Source organism: Bufo bufo, chromosome 5 (genome assembly GCF_905171765.1).
Source record: "Bufo bufo chromosome 5, aBufBuf1.1, whole genome shotgun sequence".
Taxonomy (NCBI): Eukaryota; Metazoa; Chordata; class Amphibia; order Anura; family Bufonidae; genus Bufo; species Bufo bufo.
The window spans coordinates 368302301-368322261 of NC_053393.1; positions in this window are offsets into that span (position 1 = coordinate 368302301).

Sequence of the window (19961 nt, forward strand, 5' to 3'; positions counted from 1 at the left end):
CTGAGAAAATGTACCATTTTAAGGGAAAAATATGTTGAATCAGAATTTCATGGTGTCAACAAATCCCCAAAAAGTTGGGAAAAGGCCATTTTCACCACTGTGTGGCATCTCCCCTTCTTCTTACAACACTCAACAGATGTCTGGGGACCGAGGAGACCAGTTTCTCAAGTTTAGAAATAGGAATGCTCTCCCATTCTTGTCTAATACAGGCCTCTAACTGTTCAATCGTCTTGGGCCTTCTTTGTTGCACCTTCCTCTTTATGATGCGCTAAATGGTCTCTATACGTGAAAGATCTGGACTGCAGACTGGCCATTTCAGTACCCGGATCCTTCTCCTACGCAGCCATGATGTTGTGATTGATGCAGAATGTGGTCTGGCATTATCTTGTTGAAAAATGCAGGGTCTTCCCTGAAAGAGATGACGTCTGGATGGGAGCATATGTTGTTCTAGAACCTGAATATATTTTTCTGCATTGATGGTGCCTTTCCAGACATGCAAGCTGCCCATGCCACACACACTCATGCAACCCCATACTATCAGAGATGCAGGCTTCTGAACTGAGCGTTGATAACAACTTGGGTTGTCCTTGTCCTCTTTGGTCCGGATGACATGGCGTCCCAGATTTCCAAAAATAACTTCGAATCATGACTCGTCTGACCACAGAACAGTCTTCCATTTTGCCACACTCCATTTTAAATGATCCCTGGCCCAGTGAAAACGCCTGAGCTTGTGGATCTTGCTTAGAAATGGCTTCTTCTTTGCACTGTAGAGCTGTTCAGCTGGCAACGGCGGATGGCACGGTGGATTGTGTTCACTGACAATGGTTTCTGGAAGTATTCCTGAGCCCATTCTGTGATTTCCTTTACAGTAGCATTCCTGTTTATAGTGCAGTGTAGTTTAAGGGCCCGGAGATCACGGGCATCCAGTATGGTTTTACGGCCTTGACCCTTACGCACAGAGATTGTTCCAGATTCTCTAAATCTTCGGATGGTGTTATGCACAGTTGATGATGATAGATGCAAAGTCTTTGCAATTTTTCGCTGGGTAACACCTTTCTGATATTGCTCCACTATCTTTCTGCGCAACATTGTGGGAATTGGTGATCCTCTACCCATCTTGGCTTCTGAGAGACACTGCCACTCTGAGAAGCTCTTTTTATACCCAATCATGTTGCCAATTGACCTAATTAGTGTTAATTGGTCTTCCAGCTCTTCGTTATGCTCAAATTTACTTTTATCAGCCTCTTATTGCTACTTGTCCCAACTTTTTGGGGATTTGTTGACACCGTGAAATTTTGAATCAACGTATTTTTCCTTTAAAATGATACATTTACTCGGATTAAACGTTTGATCTGTCATCTACGTTCTATTACAAATAAAATATTGACATTTGCCATCTCCACATCATTGCATTCAGTTTTTATTCACAATTTGTTTAGTGTCCCAACTTTTTTGGAATCCGGTTTGTAATTTAGATATGTTCGACATACCTAAACACTATTCAAGGCAGTGGCAAGGGCCTCTTTTCACAGGATAATACTTCCCCTACAACAGAGCAAAAAACTCTTCAGGTATGGTTTAACCCCTTCAACACCTCTGCCATACATGTATGCTGGAAGTGCGGGGTTTAAAAATTACACCTGGTCTCAGGTGAAGCGGGAACACTAGAGACTCAGGGCTGTCTGAGATTGGTGACAATGTCAATCACAGCCATTTAACCCCTCAGATGCTGTGGTCAATTATGACCATGGCATCTGAGCCGTTTTTTCCGGGGAGTGTTGCTCTCTTAACAAAGAATTAAATGTTACTATGTTTTTATTGAACACACCATGTAAACATTCACAGTGCAGGTGGAAAAAGTATGTGAAACCCTAGACTAATGACATCTCCAAGGGCTAATTGGAGTGAGGTGTCAGCCAACTGGAGTCCAATCAATGAGATGAGATTGGAGGTTTTGGTTACAGCTGCCCTGCCCTATAAAAAACACACACCAGTTCTGGGTTTGCTTTTCACAAGAAGCATTGCCTGATGTGAATGATGCCTCGCACAAAAGAGCTCTCAGAAGACCTACGATTAAGAATTGTTAACTTGCATAAAGCTGGAAAGGGTTATAAAAGTATCTCCAAAAGCCTTGCTGTTCATCAGTCCATGGTAAGACAAATTGTCTATAAATGGAGAAAGTTCAGCACTGCTTCTACTCTCCCTAGGAGTGGCCGTCCTGTAAAGATGACTGCAAGAGCACAGCGAAGACTGCTCAATGAGGTGAAGAAGAATCCTAGAGTGTCAGCTAAAGACTTACAAAGTCTCTGGCATATGCTAACATCCCTGTTAACAAATCTACGATACTTAAAACACTAAACAAGAATGGATTTCATGGGAGGATACCACAGAGGAAGCCACTGCTGTCCAAAAAAAAATTGCTGCACATTTACAGTTTGCACAAGAGCACATGTTCCACAGCAGTACTGGCAAAATATTCTGTGGACAGATGAAAATAAAGTTGAGTTTGGAAGAAAAACACAACATTATGTGTGGAGAAAAAGAGGCAGAGCACACCAACATCAAAACCTCATCCCAACTGTGAAGTATGGTGGTGGGGGCATCATGGTTTGGGGCTGCTTTGCTGCGTCAGGGCCTGGACGGATTGCTATCATCAAAGTAAAAATGAATTCCCAAGTTTATCAAGACATTTTGCAGGAGAATTAAGGCCATCTGTCCACCAGCTGAAGCTTAACAGGAGATGGGTGTTGCAACAGGACAACGATCCAAAGCATAGAAGTAAATCAACAACAGAATGGCTTAAATAGAAGAAAATACGCCTTTCTGGAGTGGCCCAGTCAGAGTCCTGACCTCAACCCGATTGAGATGCTGTGGCATGACCTCAAGAAAGCGATTCACACCAGACATCCTCCCAACAATATTGCTGAACTGACAGTTCTGTAAAGAGGAATGGTCAAGAATTACTCCTGATAGTTGTGCACGTCTGTTCTGCAACTACAGGAAATGTTTGGTTGAAGTTATTGCTGCCAAAGGAGGTTCAACCAGTTATTAAATCCAAGAGTTCATATACTTTTTCCACCTGCACTGTGAATGTTTACATGGTTCTAAGTTTGCTGTCTAAGGTGAAGACAGATAAGTCACAGGGGCCTGATGAGATACACCCAAAATTATTAAAAGAGCTTAGTGGTGAGCTGGCAAAACCGTTAACAGATTTATTTAACCAATCATTAGTAACAGGAGTCGTCCCGGAAGATTGGAAATTGGAAAATGTCGTGCCCATTCACAAGAAAGGTAGTAGGGAGGAATCGAGCAACTATAGACCAGTGAGTCTGACATCAATAGTAGGCAAATTAATGGAAACCCTATTAAAGGATAGGATTGTGGAACATCTAAAATCCCATGGATTGCAAGATGAAAAACAACATGGGTTTACTTCAGGGAGATCATGTCAAACAAATCTTATAGATTTTTTTGACTGGGTGAATAAAATAATAGACGGTGGAGGTGCAGTAGACATCGCATATCTAGATTTTAGTAAGGCTTTTGACACTGTCCCACATAGAAGACTTATCAATAAACTGCAGTCATTGAGCATGGACTCCCATTTTGTTGAGTGGATTAGGCAGTGGCTGAGTGACAGACAACAGAGGGTTGTAGTCAATGGAGAACATTCAAAACAAGGTAATGTTACCAGTGGGGTTCCACAGGGATCTGTACTGGGACCGATTTTGTTTAATATCTTCATAAGTGATATTGCAAAAGGCCTCGCTGGTAAGGTTTGTCTTTTTGCTGATGACACAAAGATATGTAACAGGGTTGATGTTCCTGGAGGGAAACGCCAAATGGAAAAGGATTTAGGAAAACTAGAAGAATGGTCAGAACTCTGGAAACTGAAATTTAATGTGGATAAGTGCAAGATAATGCACCTGGGGCGTAAAAACCCAAGGGCAGAATATAGAATATTTGACACAGTCCTGACCTCAGTATCTGAGGAAAGGGATTTAGGAGTAATTATTTCAGAAGACTTAAAGGTGGGAAGACAATGTAATAGAGCAGCACGAAATGCCAGCAGAATGCTTGGATGTATAGGGAGAGGTATAAGTAGTAGAAAGAGTGAAGTGCTTATGCCGCTGTACAGAACACTGGTGAGACCTCACTTGGAGTATTGTGCGCAGTACTGGAGGCCATATCTCCAGAAGGATATAGATACTCTAGAGAGAGTTCAGAGAAGAGCTACTAAACTAGTACATGGATTGCAGGATAAAACTTACCAGGAAAGGTTAAAGGACCTTAATATGTATAGCTTGGAAGAAAGACAGAGGGGATATGATAGAAACTTTTAAATACATAAAGGGAATCAACTCGGTAAAGGAAGAGAGCATATTTAAAAGAAGAAAAACTACCACAAGAGGACACAGTTTTAAATTAGAGGGGCAAAGGTTTAAAAGTAATATAAGGAAGTATTACTTTACTGAGAGAGTAGTGGATGCATGGAATAGCCTTCCTGCAGAAGTGGTAGCTGCAAATACAGTGAAGGGGTTTAAGCATGCATGGGATAGGCATAAGGCCATCCTTCATATAAGATAGGGCCGGGGGCTATCCATAGTATTCAGTATATTGGGCAGACTAGATGGGCCAAATGGTTCTTATCTGCCGACACATTCTATGTTTCTATGTTTCTATGTGTGTTCAATAAAAATAAGGTAACATTTAATTCTTTGTGTTTTTAGTTTAAGCAGACTGTGATTGTCTATTGTTGTGACTTAGATGAAAAACAGATCACATTTTATGACGAAATTGTGCAGAAATCCATATCATTCCAAAGGGTTCACATACTTTTTCTTGCAACTGTATATTGTTACTATTTTACTCAAGTGTGGAGAAACAATTCTAAATTGCAAGTATTGGACCTTCAGGAGAGTTTTAGGTATTTGGGGTAGTTGTCTCTTCAGATTATAGAAGGTTTGTTGTTCTCAATCTACAGCCATTATTGAGAAGGATGAAGGATTAAGGTTAAGGTTGGTGTATGGAATAAGGCCACTTTCACACCAGCGTTTTTGCTGAATCCGGCAGGGCTCAGTAAAAACGCTTCCGTTACTGATAATACAACCATCTGCATCCGTTGTTAATGGATCCGGTTGTGTTATCTTTAATAGTGTTGATCGCGAATATCGGCACTTCGAGAATTCGCGAAGATGTAGAATATAGTGTTATATTTTCGTAATCGGGAATATTCTAAATTTTTTTTTTTCATCAGTAACCTCCGTTCTTGCTTGTGGCCAATGAGAAGGCTGCAATGTCTTGGTCAGAGCTTAGCAACATCCCTAGCAACCAATAGGAAAGTTGACTACCCCTTTACTATATAAGAAACTCCCCAGCAGCCATTTTCTGCAGTTTTTTTGCAGTTCTGAGAGAGAGAGCAGTGACATTGCTGTGCTCTGTGCTTTCATCTGGATCATATTCCTTATCCAATTACATTAGATAGTTAGTTAGTTAGTTAGCTTATATATATAATACAGATAGTTAGTGGGAGATAGTCAGTGTAGGTTATATAGTGATATAGTGTCGCTGATAGGTTCTGCTGTCCATATCTACATGCTACAGACACAGTGCTGTGATGTCACAACAATACTTAGTTCACTAATCAGTAATATCTACTCAGACCTGATAAAATGTGAAGTTGCATGTATTGCGCAAAAAATATGCGCATAATTAGTGCCGATTTGCGCAATCGCGAAAATAATGACTATAGATCACAAGTTCTAGAATTCGTGAATTTATTGTGAATATTATGCGAAAATATCACGAAAACTAATATTGCCTATGCCTCTCATCACTAATCTTTAACATGGCTAAGACGGATCCGTCATGAACACCATTAAAAGTCAATGGGGGACGGATCTGTTTTCTATTGTGTCAGTGTTAAACGGATCCATCCCCATTGACTTGCATTGTGGGTCATGACGGATTGTGGGTCATGACATTTTGCTCCGCATCCCATTATCGAAAGAGCGGGTTGCTCTCCAGTATAGGAACGCAGCCAAACTGAACAGAATGCATTTTGGAGCATTCCGTTCTGTTCAGTTATGTTTTGTCCCCATTAACAATGAATGGGGACAAAACGCAAGCGTTTTTCTCCGTTATTGAGACCGTATGACGGATCTCAATACCGGGAAATAGAAACGCTAGTGTGAAAGTAGCCTAAATTACAGTTAAATAAAGTGGATAAGATAGGCTTGATAAAGATCGTAATTCTTCCACAATTAATGTATTTTATCTCCAGCTCTCCTGTGTATTTGGATAATTCTGTATTTAAAACCACAGAAAATATGTTTAACTAATTAATTTGGGCTGGAGAAAGAATGACAAAGAAGTTATCCTACTTAACTCTTCCATATGACAGAGGAGGATTGGAGGCTCCTAATATTAAGATATATTTTTAGGATCTATTATTGCACTACTAATAGGGTCTATACCTATTGTGAGAATGGTAGCTAGGGCATGGAAAAAACTTAGGGAGATCTTAGGAGTAATGTGCTCACTATGTGTCACCCTTTATGGTTTAATGGCAAATTGGGCCACATAATTGATATAGATATAGCTAAATTATGATACAGATGTGGTATATTTTTCTCAATTTTTACAAGATGGTAATTTAAAACCAAAGGAAATATTATTAGGTCAGACCAGTAATAAAATAGGAGAGGTATTCAGTTACTCACACTTACAGGCACTAATTAAGGATATTAAAAATAAAATAAGATATACTTGACAGTTGAAAATCATAAGTTGATAAACTTTATTTCTATTATTACCACAGCCCCACATTACCACAGCCTGCCCTGTCCGTCCTCTCTGTACTGCATGTCTCTTGATGAACTAAATTCAGAGATTCAGCTAAAGTTCTTATAGTCTGTATTGAGGATCATAATCCCTGGCAAGTAGAAGAGAAGAGAAGGAGGATGACACAGCTCTTTACCTCAGTGTTGTAAAGTAGCTTGTCCTCATGTGTGATCAGGACAGGTTTTGTGTGAACTAATGGGACAGTGGCCATTTTGTTTCCCCTATTGAATGCTCCCCAGAGAAAACAAGCAAATTATAAATAATGAAAGGTATTTGAGAATATATTTATAATAAAGTAATATTTAAGTATTTTCATTTTCTTAATTCCCGGAGAACCCCTTTAATATCACTATTATATACTAGATTAAGTGCAGGGGCGTTGCTGGGTTAAAACATTTGGGGCCTGGGCCCCTGATGTTTTGTCCTAGGCCCTAAATGTCCTGCCTGCCAGCTAGATACAACTGTATTGCCATCCTCAGGGCGACAACACAATTGAATCTAATGCACTGGAAGAGCTGAAGGACCTGTGGTGACATCACAGGTCATGTGACCAGTAAAACAGGCAGTGGTTGAGAAGGACCTGTGATGATGTCACCATCATGTGACCAGTGCAGAAGAGGACGGCACTGAAAAGGAGAAGTCCTGGGGGAAGAAGCTGTGGTGATGTCTGCTACATGAGGAGAGGTAAGTGAAGGGAAAGGCAGAGCAATGGTTATTTAACTGGGACTGTATGTTAGGGCTGAAGGGAGGGATGTTATTTATATGAAACTGAATGTTGGAGGGGGCTGGGGCAGGGTGATGTTATTTACATGGGACTGTATGTTGAAGGCGGCTGTGGGAGGGGATTATGTTATTTACATGGGACTGTATGTTGGAGGAGGCTGTGGAAGGGAGTGATGTTATTTATATGGGACTGTATGTTGGAGGGGCTGGGGGAGGCGGTGATGAGTGTTGGACTCATAGGAAACCACACAAAGGCAGGGAGAACATATAAACCACTGAGCCAACAAGACACATTTAAAAAAGTGAGTCAATAAATGTAGGGAACCAAGTAATTACTCTTTATTCACAGTACCATCAGAGTCTCCATTTCCAGACTCCTTCAACAGTCTTGGCAGATTTGATAGAAAGTATAGTGTTACACGCAGTTCTATTCATCCATCAAAATGACAGAAACCACAATGGAACCCAACAATCCTCATTTTAAGTCAACTGGGTCTGCTGGGTGCCAGAGGTATTTGCCGTACGACATATCCGGCAGATCATTGTGGCACTCAATGGTTATATAGCTTAGCTTATATAGCTTATATAGTTTTATGTATAGCACACAAATGCCACAGAATCCATAATTCCATCCTTTCTAGCACTTAAAGATTGCTGACCTATCCTTAGTCCTATCCTCAGATAAGTATTGAATATCAGATAGGTGAGGGTTCCAATCCCTGCACCTCCTTCAATCAGTTGTAAAAGAAAGCAATCCATTTGGCTTATCTTTATTTGCTTCATATTTTGGTGAAGGTGAATGAGCCATTATGATAAAGAAGAAATCTGCATCCTCTATGCAAATCAGAGCGTTTAACATGGATTTCCAGTTTGCATCAATACTTTAAAATAACCATTTATGAAGGTAGTTTTAGTAATTTTGTGATGCATCCATTCTTAAGGGTGTATAAGACACTCTGATCACACAGACAATTGTCAGGAGGGAAATCGCCTGCTTGCTTGCTGAGGAGACTGTTGCTATTATATGCAGCTATTTCCTGGGCAACATGGGGAGGAGCGATCGCTATGCCATCGCTTGTCCCCATGCTGTATGCACAGTGGTTTGCCGGTAGCAGATCGTAATTAGACAGCACAAACTGCGGTCAGAAAATCCTGAGATTTCAGCATGCTGAAAGATCTGGATTGCCCGATGAACGAGCGTTTGCTTGTTCATCGTGCAATCAGCGGCAGTATTAGACTGCCAGATGATCGCTAATGAGCGTTACTACAAAAGCACGTTAGTGATCATCGGCAGAAAATCTGGCGGTCTAATATTCCCTCTAATCAGTCTCTGTGACTCACTGTAGCTCGTTATCTCTTCATGAAAGACAACAAAAGCCAGTGAAAAGCCTTTGAAACAGTGTATTTAACACACCATTGCTATGCAGTGCATCAAGAGACCAAATAAGAATGGATACATCTGTATCTTCTGTTCTGGGCTGTGGTCACATGATTGTGTCCATGCAGCTCTTTCTTACTTCCTGTGATGTTATGTCCATGGGTAGGTCAAAGCAGTAACAGGGTCAGTGATAGGGGAGTGTCTATGTAACCCCATACAGTATTAGAATTAAGTTTTATGTGAATCGACTTCAGAAATTTCATCCAAAGTCGATTCGCTCATCCCTAATAGTAATCCCAGAAACCCCTATGAGGGGTTATCCCATGACTAATATAAAGAATGAAAATCAGACATCAGATATTACATAACAATCTCTTGTTAGAACCAGCCCTGTACCTCACATGGATCCAGAGATCTCCCCATTCATTGCTCTGCTAGATTTATATCAAGCTGATAGCTCAAGGGGAGTGTCCTTTCTGGTGCAGCTTAGGGTGCTTTCACACTTGCGGCAGAGGATTCCGGCAGGCAGTTCAGTCGCCGGAACTGCCTGCCGGATCCGGCAATACGGACGCAAACTGATGGCATTTGTCAGATGGATCTGGATGCGGATCCGTCTGACAAATGTATTGAACTACTGGATCCATCTCTCCGGTGTCATCCGGAAAAACGGATCCGGTATTAATTTTTTTTAAAGGTCTGCGCATGTGCAGACGGGAAAGCCGGATTCGTTTTGCCGGAACACTTAATGCAGGATCCAGCACTAATACACTTAAAATTAATGCATTCCGCAAGTGTTCAGTATTTTTAGCCAGAGAGAAAATTGCAGCATGCTGCGGTATTTTTTCCGTCCAAAAAACGTAAGAGGGACTGAACTGATGCATCCTGAACAGAATGCTCTCCATTCAGAATGCATTAGGATAAAACTGGTATTGAGCTCCTGTGACAGAACTCAATACCGGAAAACAAAAACACTAGTGTTAAAGGACCCTTAGGAACAGTGTATTTTCTGCTGCAGCTCTCTCCCTATCACAGCTCAGGAGGCAGTTGAAACTGAGCATGTGCGGCCTTCTCAGTGAGCCAGACAAAGAAATAAGAAAAAAACAAACAGCAGGTGCCGCTTTACAGATACATTTTATTGAATAACTCAGTGGCTATACAACATTTTTAATTACATGTAATTACAAAAGTATTCAGATCCAGGAGCTGTTTGAAAATTGTACAATATTTTTCTTGGATCAACTCCTTTAAGAATCATCACCTTACAGCATCAAAGTGACCAAACACTAATTCAAGAGCTAGAGGAACAAACATGTGTCCATAATTCACTTACATTCTTTCAAAACATTTAATTCCATCCAGTAAATTGAATATGCTGTCTGAGACTATGTTGCTGATACAAGATTTTAAAGGAAAACTCAGGTTCAGTGATCATCATGTAGACAACCCATGACCATGCAGCTGTCTGTGAGACATTGGGGAAGTCTGTGTTGGAGATTTTCTGCAGCTGACACAGTTTGTGTTTTTATGTTATAATTCACATCTGTGAAGAAGATTTAATTTTATCTGCAGCTGGAAATTCATCTGTGTGTTCATTCATACTGAAAGCAAGTATTTTATGGTGGATAACTGTCAGTTATTGAAATGTTTTGTTGTTCCAGTCAAAGAATGGATCGATGTATACCCTTCCATAATACATACATCCTTTGTCTTCTTTAGAGCTTCCATATGTAAAACCATAGGTGCATCAAGCAACAATGTAAATGCATAGCTAAATCTGTAGAGCACCACTGGGGTAAAATGAGTTTGGACTTGTAAAGATTACAGCTATTCTGGTCTTTTTTTTTCCCAGTTCCCCGTATTTTTCCACTTCTATGACCTCTCAGCATCCTTCATATCACTATCCTGCACAGTTTTTCCTTTTATTATCTATACTAGTAGCCAGTAGTCCGTTTAAAACAGTGAAGGTTGCCTCCACTCCAAACTATTACTAATATTCTTGTGTACAACTCTTGTAGAGAACGTCATGCGGGAGAATTTACCACACATTTAACCATGTTGTAAAGTATAGGACAGCACCAAATTGAGACCTTCAAAAGTCTTGGTGAGAAGTTGCTCACAAAAAGTGACTCAATTTCCAGAAAATATTACAGAACAGCAGCATGCTCCTGGAATAAACTGCAGAGGAACATGTACCACTGCAATGATGAGGGTTAAAGGAGACTTTGAAAAATGTTCTTTGGTCCTTATTCAACAACATATATGTGGATAACTCCTTGTTGTTCTTAAAATGTTCTTTGGTCCTTATTCAAAAACATATATTGTGGATAACTTCTTGTTGATCTTCCACCCATGTCTACCTTCAACCATAGCTCATGTTCCTCAATCATTACTCCCAGGTATAGTTATAATTAACCAGAAAAATCAGCTGCACTCACCAGCTGCAGGGTGTCTTCATTTCTTTCTTTATTGCAGTAGCAAAAAACATGCAGACATAGCAGGGCTGAGGCGGACGAGCCTTTACAACAAACAAAAGCCTCCTGAGCGGCAAGGGGCAGCAACGGCCGTTTCGCATGAATGTGCTTCTTCCGGCTACCTGTATGACACAGACAGGTGTGCCAGCCTATTTAAGGAGGAGCGTGAGGTTAACCCTGAAAGGGCATAGCTCTAAATCCGCAGAGGACATTGAAGGGACATATGTAACTCCATTTTGTCTTCTTTAACAATGTGTATTGTGAAATCATCTAGTTCATGCACTGTTTTAAGTTCCCCTCTGTGGAATTTGAGAGATTTCCTCTGTCCTTGGACAGTTTCAAGAGACCCTTAAATTCCTTAGTTTAAACAGTCATACCTTATAAGGTCATCCTGGCTTAATGCATACTAGCCCATATGTGTCTATACCTGATTGGTTAAATGCTGTTACTATGAGTCATCTATTATGTTAATGCAAAGTTTATTCATGCTATAGGTTAAGACAAATGCTAATATATGATTGGATGTCAAGGAAGCTCAACCTCCTCTATATCTATTACTTGCATGTTGCTAAATAAACCAGAGGCAATTTGAACAAGACACGTGTTGGTGTTAAATCTAATTCATCCTCCTGGCGCCAGAAAAGACTTAATTCAAGCTGACCACCGAAAATCTGGTATCAAGGATGCCATAAGCAAGGGTCTAAATTGCCTAACAGCTTTGGGGGCTCGTGTCCGGGATCGAGAGGGTCCTCCTCGGGTCCGGTGTGAAAGACATCAATTTTGTCCTCCGTCTGATCCGAGGGCACTGGCCACGTCTCGACCCAAGTAAGTTGAACCATCTATTTAAGATTTCGGTAGGTTGCTGTGTCAGGGATACAGACAAAGGCTCAGGGATTAAAAAGGGACCCTGGGAGTCCATATCACCGCAGATAGATATAACGTGCACTAAAGAAATACTGTTCAGGGAACAGAAGGTTATAAGCTTGAATTAACTCTTTTTATATATATATATATATATATATAGTATAAGTATCTTAGAAGTGATAAGATTATCTGTTTGTGTGAGATACTGACCGGGTGGTAAGTGTACGGTCACATCCCACTGTTATTGTCAAATTGATATATTTTGGGTTAACTACTGTTAATGTGTAAAATTGTTTGTGTTGTGGAGGACTGCAAGACGCCCCACTTTTTCGGCTAAGATTAAAATCCGCTGACCCGGAAAACGTGATGCAAGTAGCGGTCCAAAACAACAATAGTCGATAGGGGTCTAAAGAGTATAGAGAGACATTAAGATATGAATCAGCTGATCAGTTGACAGGATTTTTGTCGGAGCCTTCACGGTTCAGTACAGCCAGTCCTGACAGCGATTGTCTCACTTATTCTTTGAACTGAGAAAACTAACATGGGAGGACAAGGGTCTAAAACTAAATATCCTAAACCAGAACCAGGAGAAACCAGCAAATTCTATGAAGCTCGTGTTAGTCCAACAAACTATTACCTAGTTAACCCATGGGTAGACAATTTTGCAGGATCTGATACTAAAGGAGAATTGAAAGTTAAAATGTGAACAAGAATGTTATTGAGAAGGCGTGGCCCCGGACAGCAGGTCGCCCGGCTGGCAACAGGGATGAAAATCTGTAAGAATCTGTGAAGTTAGAGCTTATAGACTGTGTACATCAGAACTCCTGTAATGTTGAGGGGGGGGGTTCTAATGAGTGAGAAAACAGAGCAGTATCAGGAAGTTAATTGATGGCACTAGCAAGAAAGAAAGTGCCCCAGTGTCTGCAATCAGAAAGGGCTTGTGTTAAATGTTCAGAAATGAACTGGTTCAGGTTTGTTACCCTAATGATATGTGTGTGTTTAAATAGGGAAATAGGGAAGACCCATAGCCTGGTCAGATAATGGATAGGTATTGTATCTAGAGTGAGAAAACACAGTATTGTCTGGTGCAGTATCTGTAAAAGTTTGAGGAATATTTAGGACGGTTGAACATCCTGTGATGGATTGCTTTACTTCCCCTGCCTTAACATTCCTAAGATAAGAGAAGAGCAGAAAAAGGGGGGAGGGAATCATGCAGAGTAAGTGATGTTATATGTATAATGATCCAACTCTTAACAAAAATTATTATATATGTGCAAACACTAACTAAGACCACCTGGCATATAAGATGATTTGGGTTTAACAAAATTACTGTATGATTATAACATGTATATTGTCTTCTTATAAGAGTTGATTAATCACATAGTGAAGACCAGAAGACATTGGAAAACACAGCACAACAGTGACATAGACCATTAGCAATTCTGGGTGTGGTGTGGTTATCCATTTCCAGGAAAGCTGTGTTTGTCTGTGCTGCAAGTTTTGGAATGAAACAAAGAAACTGTGTGACTGGGTTGGAAGATAAATGATTCAGTTGAATGTGAATGGGTGTGGCTTTGAGTTGTAGTGGAGTTGAAAATGTGTGAAGACTGAGGGATGTTTTTAGCAGAGCTGTGTGTGCAATTCAGTTTTTATGTATGAGGGTGTGGTTATGAGCTGTTTGTGAAAATGAGTACATGAAAATGTGAATGCGTATGGAGTACGATATTTGTTTTCATATAATATGCACATTGCGAATTTTATTTTTCTTGGAAGTTTTTGGGTTTTTATTGGTGCCAACAGCATTGATCGAGCTGTACATTTGAATTTTTTTGTTAATTGAAGTCAATGAAAAGTTTTTATGGGCCCTTTGTGTGTTCATGTCTGTATTGTCAGATCTGTTTGTTTCAATGTTTGAAGTTATGTGTTACATGTTAAGTGTTGTGCTTAACATCAGAGCTCGGTTCTTATGGGCAGCTGGGACACTAATGACGGACAGAAGGAGGACCACAGCGTCTGACTAAAAAGGGTGGACTTAGATGACAGAGTAGGATTCATGGTAGATAGCAGTGCAACCTCAAGTGTGTTAAGGAGAGATTTGTTCATTAAGCTTGACTTGCAAGTATCAGCAAAGAATCAGGGCATAAGAGTACACTCAGATCTCATTCCAATCTCTACACCAGTGCCACTGATTCTTGCAAACATACAGGACCACCCAGAACTTAATAACATTAACCCTGCATTATGGTCTTCAAATGAATATGACACAGGATTCATAGATTGCACACCTTACAAAGCTACTGTGAAACCAGGTGTCATCTCAGTATATCAGAAACAATACCCGCTGTCAAAAGAGAAACTTGATGGACTTAGGCCAATGATAGAAGAATTCCTACAAAAGGGAATCCTGAAAGAGGTGATTTTACCCTACGGCACACCTGTGAATCCAGTGACAAAGGCAGATGGTACTACCCGCTTTGTACAGGATTTAAGGGCCATCAACAACATCATTGTGCCTATAGCCCCTGTTGTACCTGATGTCACTTAATTATTATCTGCCATTCCAGCAGACGCTGTTTGGTTCAGTGTGATAGATCTGAAAAATGCATTCCTTTCTATCCCAGTTGATAAGATAACCAGACTACTTTTTGCTTTTTCCTTTGAGGGACGTCATGCTGTCCGGGCATGCTGGGAGTTGTAGTTTTGCAACAGCTGGAGGCACACTGGTTGGGAAACACTGCACTAGAGCATGTATTCTACATGCTGACAGACCTGTCACCATCTATACTGAGAGTAGGTACGCACATGGGGTAGTGTGGGACCATGGTATAATTTGGCAGATGAGAGGATTCATGGCAGCAGATGGTAAGGATCATCACCTGTATGCGTGTTACAAATCAATCAACATAGCAATTAAATTACATCATAAGTAATAACATGAATGTTTCAAACAAATACACTAAGATCATTGCGATCATTAAGACCTAAGTGACCCATTGCATCCGTACGGATGATCCATCGCGCTTCTTTTTGTAATAGGAGGCGATGCCTATCACCTCCTTGTGTCATTGCTGGAACCACCTAAATTCCTGCAAAACCCAAACATTTTTTATCTCCCCCATGTTTTTGCCATACATGATCTATAAGGAGGGGGCAGCCTTTTCTCGTTCTGATGGAATTGAGGTTTGTGTTATGTAGAAACATGTCTAGAATATGAATAACATCCTATATCTACAGATGGGAATAGTTCAAAAGAGTGGATGTGTCACGTAGGGGTGGGAAGAGTGCAGCCCTGATCTCCTACCTACTTGCACGGCCCGTCCTAACTGATGGCGTACAACTTGGCGGCATTCCCTAGCTTAGATACTTGCAGAGGCCTAAAGAGTGCTAGAGTAACATGTAACAATGTCAGGGAAGCAAAGGTCAAAGCCAGGATGTCACGCAGGTACACAAGGGAAAACACAATAGCAAGGTCAACACAAACCGAAGTCAGAAGCCGAGAGGTCACGTCAATTCCAAGGAGGTAACAAGGTCGAGGTCAAAAACAAAGCCAAGGTCCAAACACAATAGCAAGGTAACAATAGGAACGCTGGTGAAGGTAGAAAGACCAATCACAGGCAACCTGTGGCAAGCAGGCTGCCTGTTTAAATAGCCCAGACTGGTGAGTCACATGACGTGGCCAGCATCACGTGACTCGCATAACACAGCCCAACATAGTCGGGCTGATCATCATTATTGGCACTCAGCTCTCATGCTGATTGTTGTCTAGGCGATGGAGGATGCCAGCCACGCAGAGGAGGCATGTGCGGCTGGATCCTACCCGCCCCCTGGTCCCCATGGAGACGAGGACGCCGCCCGCATCCTCGCTCCGCTATGTGCACGGAATGCCAGCGGCGCTGCAAAGAGAGAGTGACAGTAACTCCCCTTCCACGAGGGGCACACAGGACCCTTGATCTCTGGAGTGGGTTTCTCCGGTTGAGCCAGATGGAATTTTCTTACCAACCTCTCAGCATGCATATTCTTAGCTGGCACCCAAGACCTCTCCTCAGGACCAAAACCTCTCCAATGGACCAAATACTGAAAAGAATTCCGGACCCTTCTCACATCAATAATCCTAGAGATCTCAAATTCAGGTTAACTAGCAACCTCCACTGGGGGCAGAGATTCCTGTGTAGGGGATACAGGGGAAACATACTTCTTGAGTAAAGACTTGTGAAAAACATTGTGAATACGAAAAGAGTCAGGCAAACGTAACTTAAAAAACACAGGATTAATAATGTCAACAATCTCATAAGGCCCAATAAACCGTGGTGCAAACTGATTGGAAGGTACCTTCAAGGACAAATTCTTGGTGGATAACCATACTTTATCACCTAACAGAAAGTCTACTCCTCGAGAGCGCTTTTTATCCGCTTTGGTTTTATTAACCTCTTGGGCTTTTTTCAGGTTCAACTGAACTTGGGCCCAAACTGTTCTTTAGCTACCAGATCAGCTTCCGGAATTTGTGAGGAAGACGGCGAAAACTAACTAAAACGCGGAAGAAAACCAAGATTACAAAAAAAAAGGAGACATACCAATAGATGAGTTCACCTGGTTGTTAATGGTGAATTCAGCCAGGGGCAGATGCTTCACCCACAGCTGTTGGTTATCGGAGACCCTCTGGGGTATTAACCACCTCAGCCCCCAGTGCTTAAACACCCTGAAAGACCAGGCCACTTTTTACACTTCTGACCTACACTAGTTTCACTGTTTATTGCTCGGTCATGCAACTTACCACCCAAATGAATTTTACCTCCTTTTCTTCTCACTAATAGAGCTTTCATTTGGTGGTATTTCATTGCTGCTGACATTTTTACTTTTTTTGTTATTAATTGAAATTTAACGATTTTTTTGCAAAAAAATGACATTTTTCACTTTCAGTTGTAAAATTTTGCAAAAAAAACGAGATCCATATATAAATTTTGCTCTAAATTTATTGTTCTACATGTCTTTGATAAAAAAAAAAATGTTTGGGTAAAAAAAAAAATGCTTTGGGTAAAAGTTATAGCGTTTACAAACTATGGTACAAAAATGTGAATTTCCGCTTTTTGAAGCAGCTCTGACTTTCTGAGCACCTGTCATGTTTCCTGAGGTTCTACAATGGCCAGACAGTACAAACACCCCACAAATGACCCCATTTCAGAAAGTACACACCCTAAGGTATTCGCTGATGGGCATAGTGAGTTCATAGAACTTTTTATTTTTTGTCACAAGTTAGCGGAAAATTATAATTTTTTTTTTTTTTCTTACAAATTCTCATATTCCACTAACTTGTGACAAAAAATAAAAACTTCTATGAACTCACTATGCCCATCACGAAATACCTTGGGGTCTCTTCTTTCCAAAATGGGGTCACTTGTGGGGTAGTTATACTGCCCTGGCATTCTAGGGGCCCAAATGTGTGGTAAGGAGTTTGAAATCAAATTCTGAAAAAAATGACCTGTGATATCCGAAAGGTGCTCTTTGGAATATGGGCCCCTTTGCCCACCTAGGCTGCAAAAAAGTGTCACACATCTGGTATCTCTGTATTCAGGAGAAGTTGAGGAATGTGTTTTGGGGTGTCATTTTACATATACCCATGCTGGGTGAGATAAATATCTTGGTCAAATGCCAACTTTGTATAAAAAAAATGGGAAAAGTTGTCTTTTGCCAAGATATTTCTCTCACCCAGCATGGGTATATGTAAAATGACACCCCAAAACACATTCCCCAACTTCTCCTGAGTACGGAGATACCAGATGTGTGACACTTTTTTGCAGCCTAGGTGGGCAAAGGGGCCCATATTCCAAAGAGCACCTTTCGGATTTCACAGGTCATTTTTTACAGAATTTGATTTCAAACTCCTTACCACACATTTGGGCCCCTAGAATGCCAGGGCAGTATAACTACCCCACAAGTGACCCCATTTTGGAAAGAAGACACCCCAAGGTATTCCGTGAGGGGCATGGCAAGTTCCTAGAATTATTTATTTTTTGTCACAAGTTAGTGGAAAATGATGATTTTTTTTTTTTTTTCATACAAAGTCTCATATTCCACTAACTTGTGACAAAAAATAAAAACTTCCATGAACTCACTATGCCCATCAGCGAATACCTTGGGGTCTCTTCTTTCCAAAATGGGGTCACTTGTGGGGTAGTTATACTGCCCTGGCATTCTAGGGGCCCAAATGTGTGGTAAGGAGTTTGAAATCAAATTCTGTAAAAAATGACCTGTGAAATCCGAAAGGTGCTCTTTGGAATATGGGCCCCTTTGCCCACCTAGGCTGCAAAAAAGTGTCACACATCTGGTATCTCTGTATTCAGGAGAAGTTGAGGAATGTGTTTTGGGGTGTCTTTTTACATATACCCATGCTGGGTGAGATAAATATCTTGGTCAAATGCCAACTTTGTATAAAAAAATGGGAAAAGTTGTCTTTTGCCAAGATATTTCTCTCACCCAGCATGGGTATATGTAAAATGACACCCCAAAACACATTCCCCAACTTCTCCTGAGTACGGAGATACCAGATGTGTGACACTTTTTTGCAGCCTAGGTGGGCAAAGGGGCCCATATTCCAAAGAGCACCTTTCGGATTTCACTGGTCATTTTTTACAGAATTTGATTTCAAACTCCTTACCACACATTTGGGCCCCTAGAATGCCAGGGCAGTATAACTACCCCACAAGTGACCCCATTTTGGAAAGAAGACACCCCAAGGTATTCGCTGATGGGCATAGTGAGTTCATGGAAGTTTTTATTTTTTGTCACAAGTTAGTGGAATATGAGACTTTGTATGGAAAAAAAAAAAAATCAGCATTTTCCACTAACTTGTGACAAAAAATAAAAAATTCTAGGAACTCGTCATGCCCCTCACGGAATACCTTGGGGTGTCTTCTTTCCAAAATGGGGTCACTTGTGGGGTAGTTATACTGCCCTGGCATTTTCCAGGGGCCCTAATGTGTGGTAAGTAGGTAAATGACCTGTGAAATCCTAAAGGTGCTCTTTGGAATATGGGCCCCTTTGCCCACCTAGGCTGCAAAAAAGTGTCACACATGTGGTATCGCCGTATTTAGGAGAAGTTGGGGAATGTGTTTTGGGGTGTCATTTTACATATACCCTTGCTGGGTGAGAGAAATATCTTGGCAAAAGACAACTTTTCCCATTTTTTTATACAAAGTTGGCATTTGACCAAGATATTTCTCTCACCCAGCATGGGTATATGTAAAATGACACCCCAAAACACATTCCCCAACTTCTCCTGAGTACGGCGATACCAGATGTGTGACACTTTTTTGCAGCCTAGATGCGCAAAGGTGCCCAAAGTCCTTTTAGATGGGCATTTTTAGACATTTGGATACCAGACTTCTTCTCACGCTTTGGGGCACCTAGAATGCCAGGGCAGTATAAATACCCCACATGTGACCCCATTTTGGAAAGAAGACACCCCAAGGTATTCAATGAGGGGCATGGCGAGTTCATAGAAATTTTTTTTTTTTGGCACAAGTTAGCGGAAATTGATATTTTTAATTTTTTTCTCACAAAGTCTCCCATTCCGCTAACTTGGGACAAAAATTTCAATCTTTCATGGACTCAATATGCCTCTCACGGAATACCTGGGGGTGTCTTCTTTCCGAAATGGGGTCACATGTGGGGTATTTATACTGCCC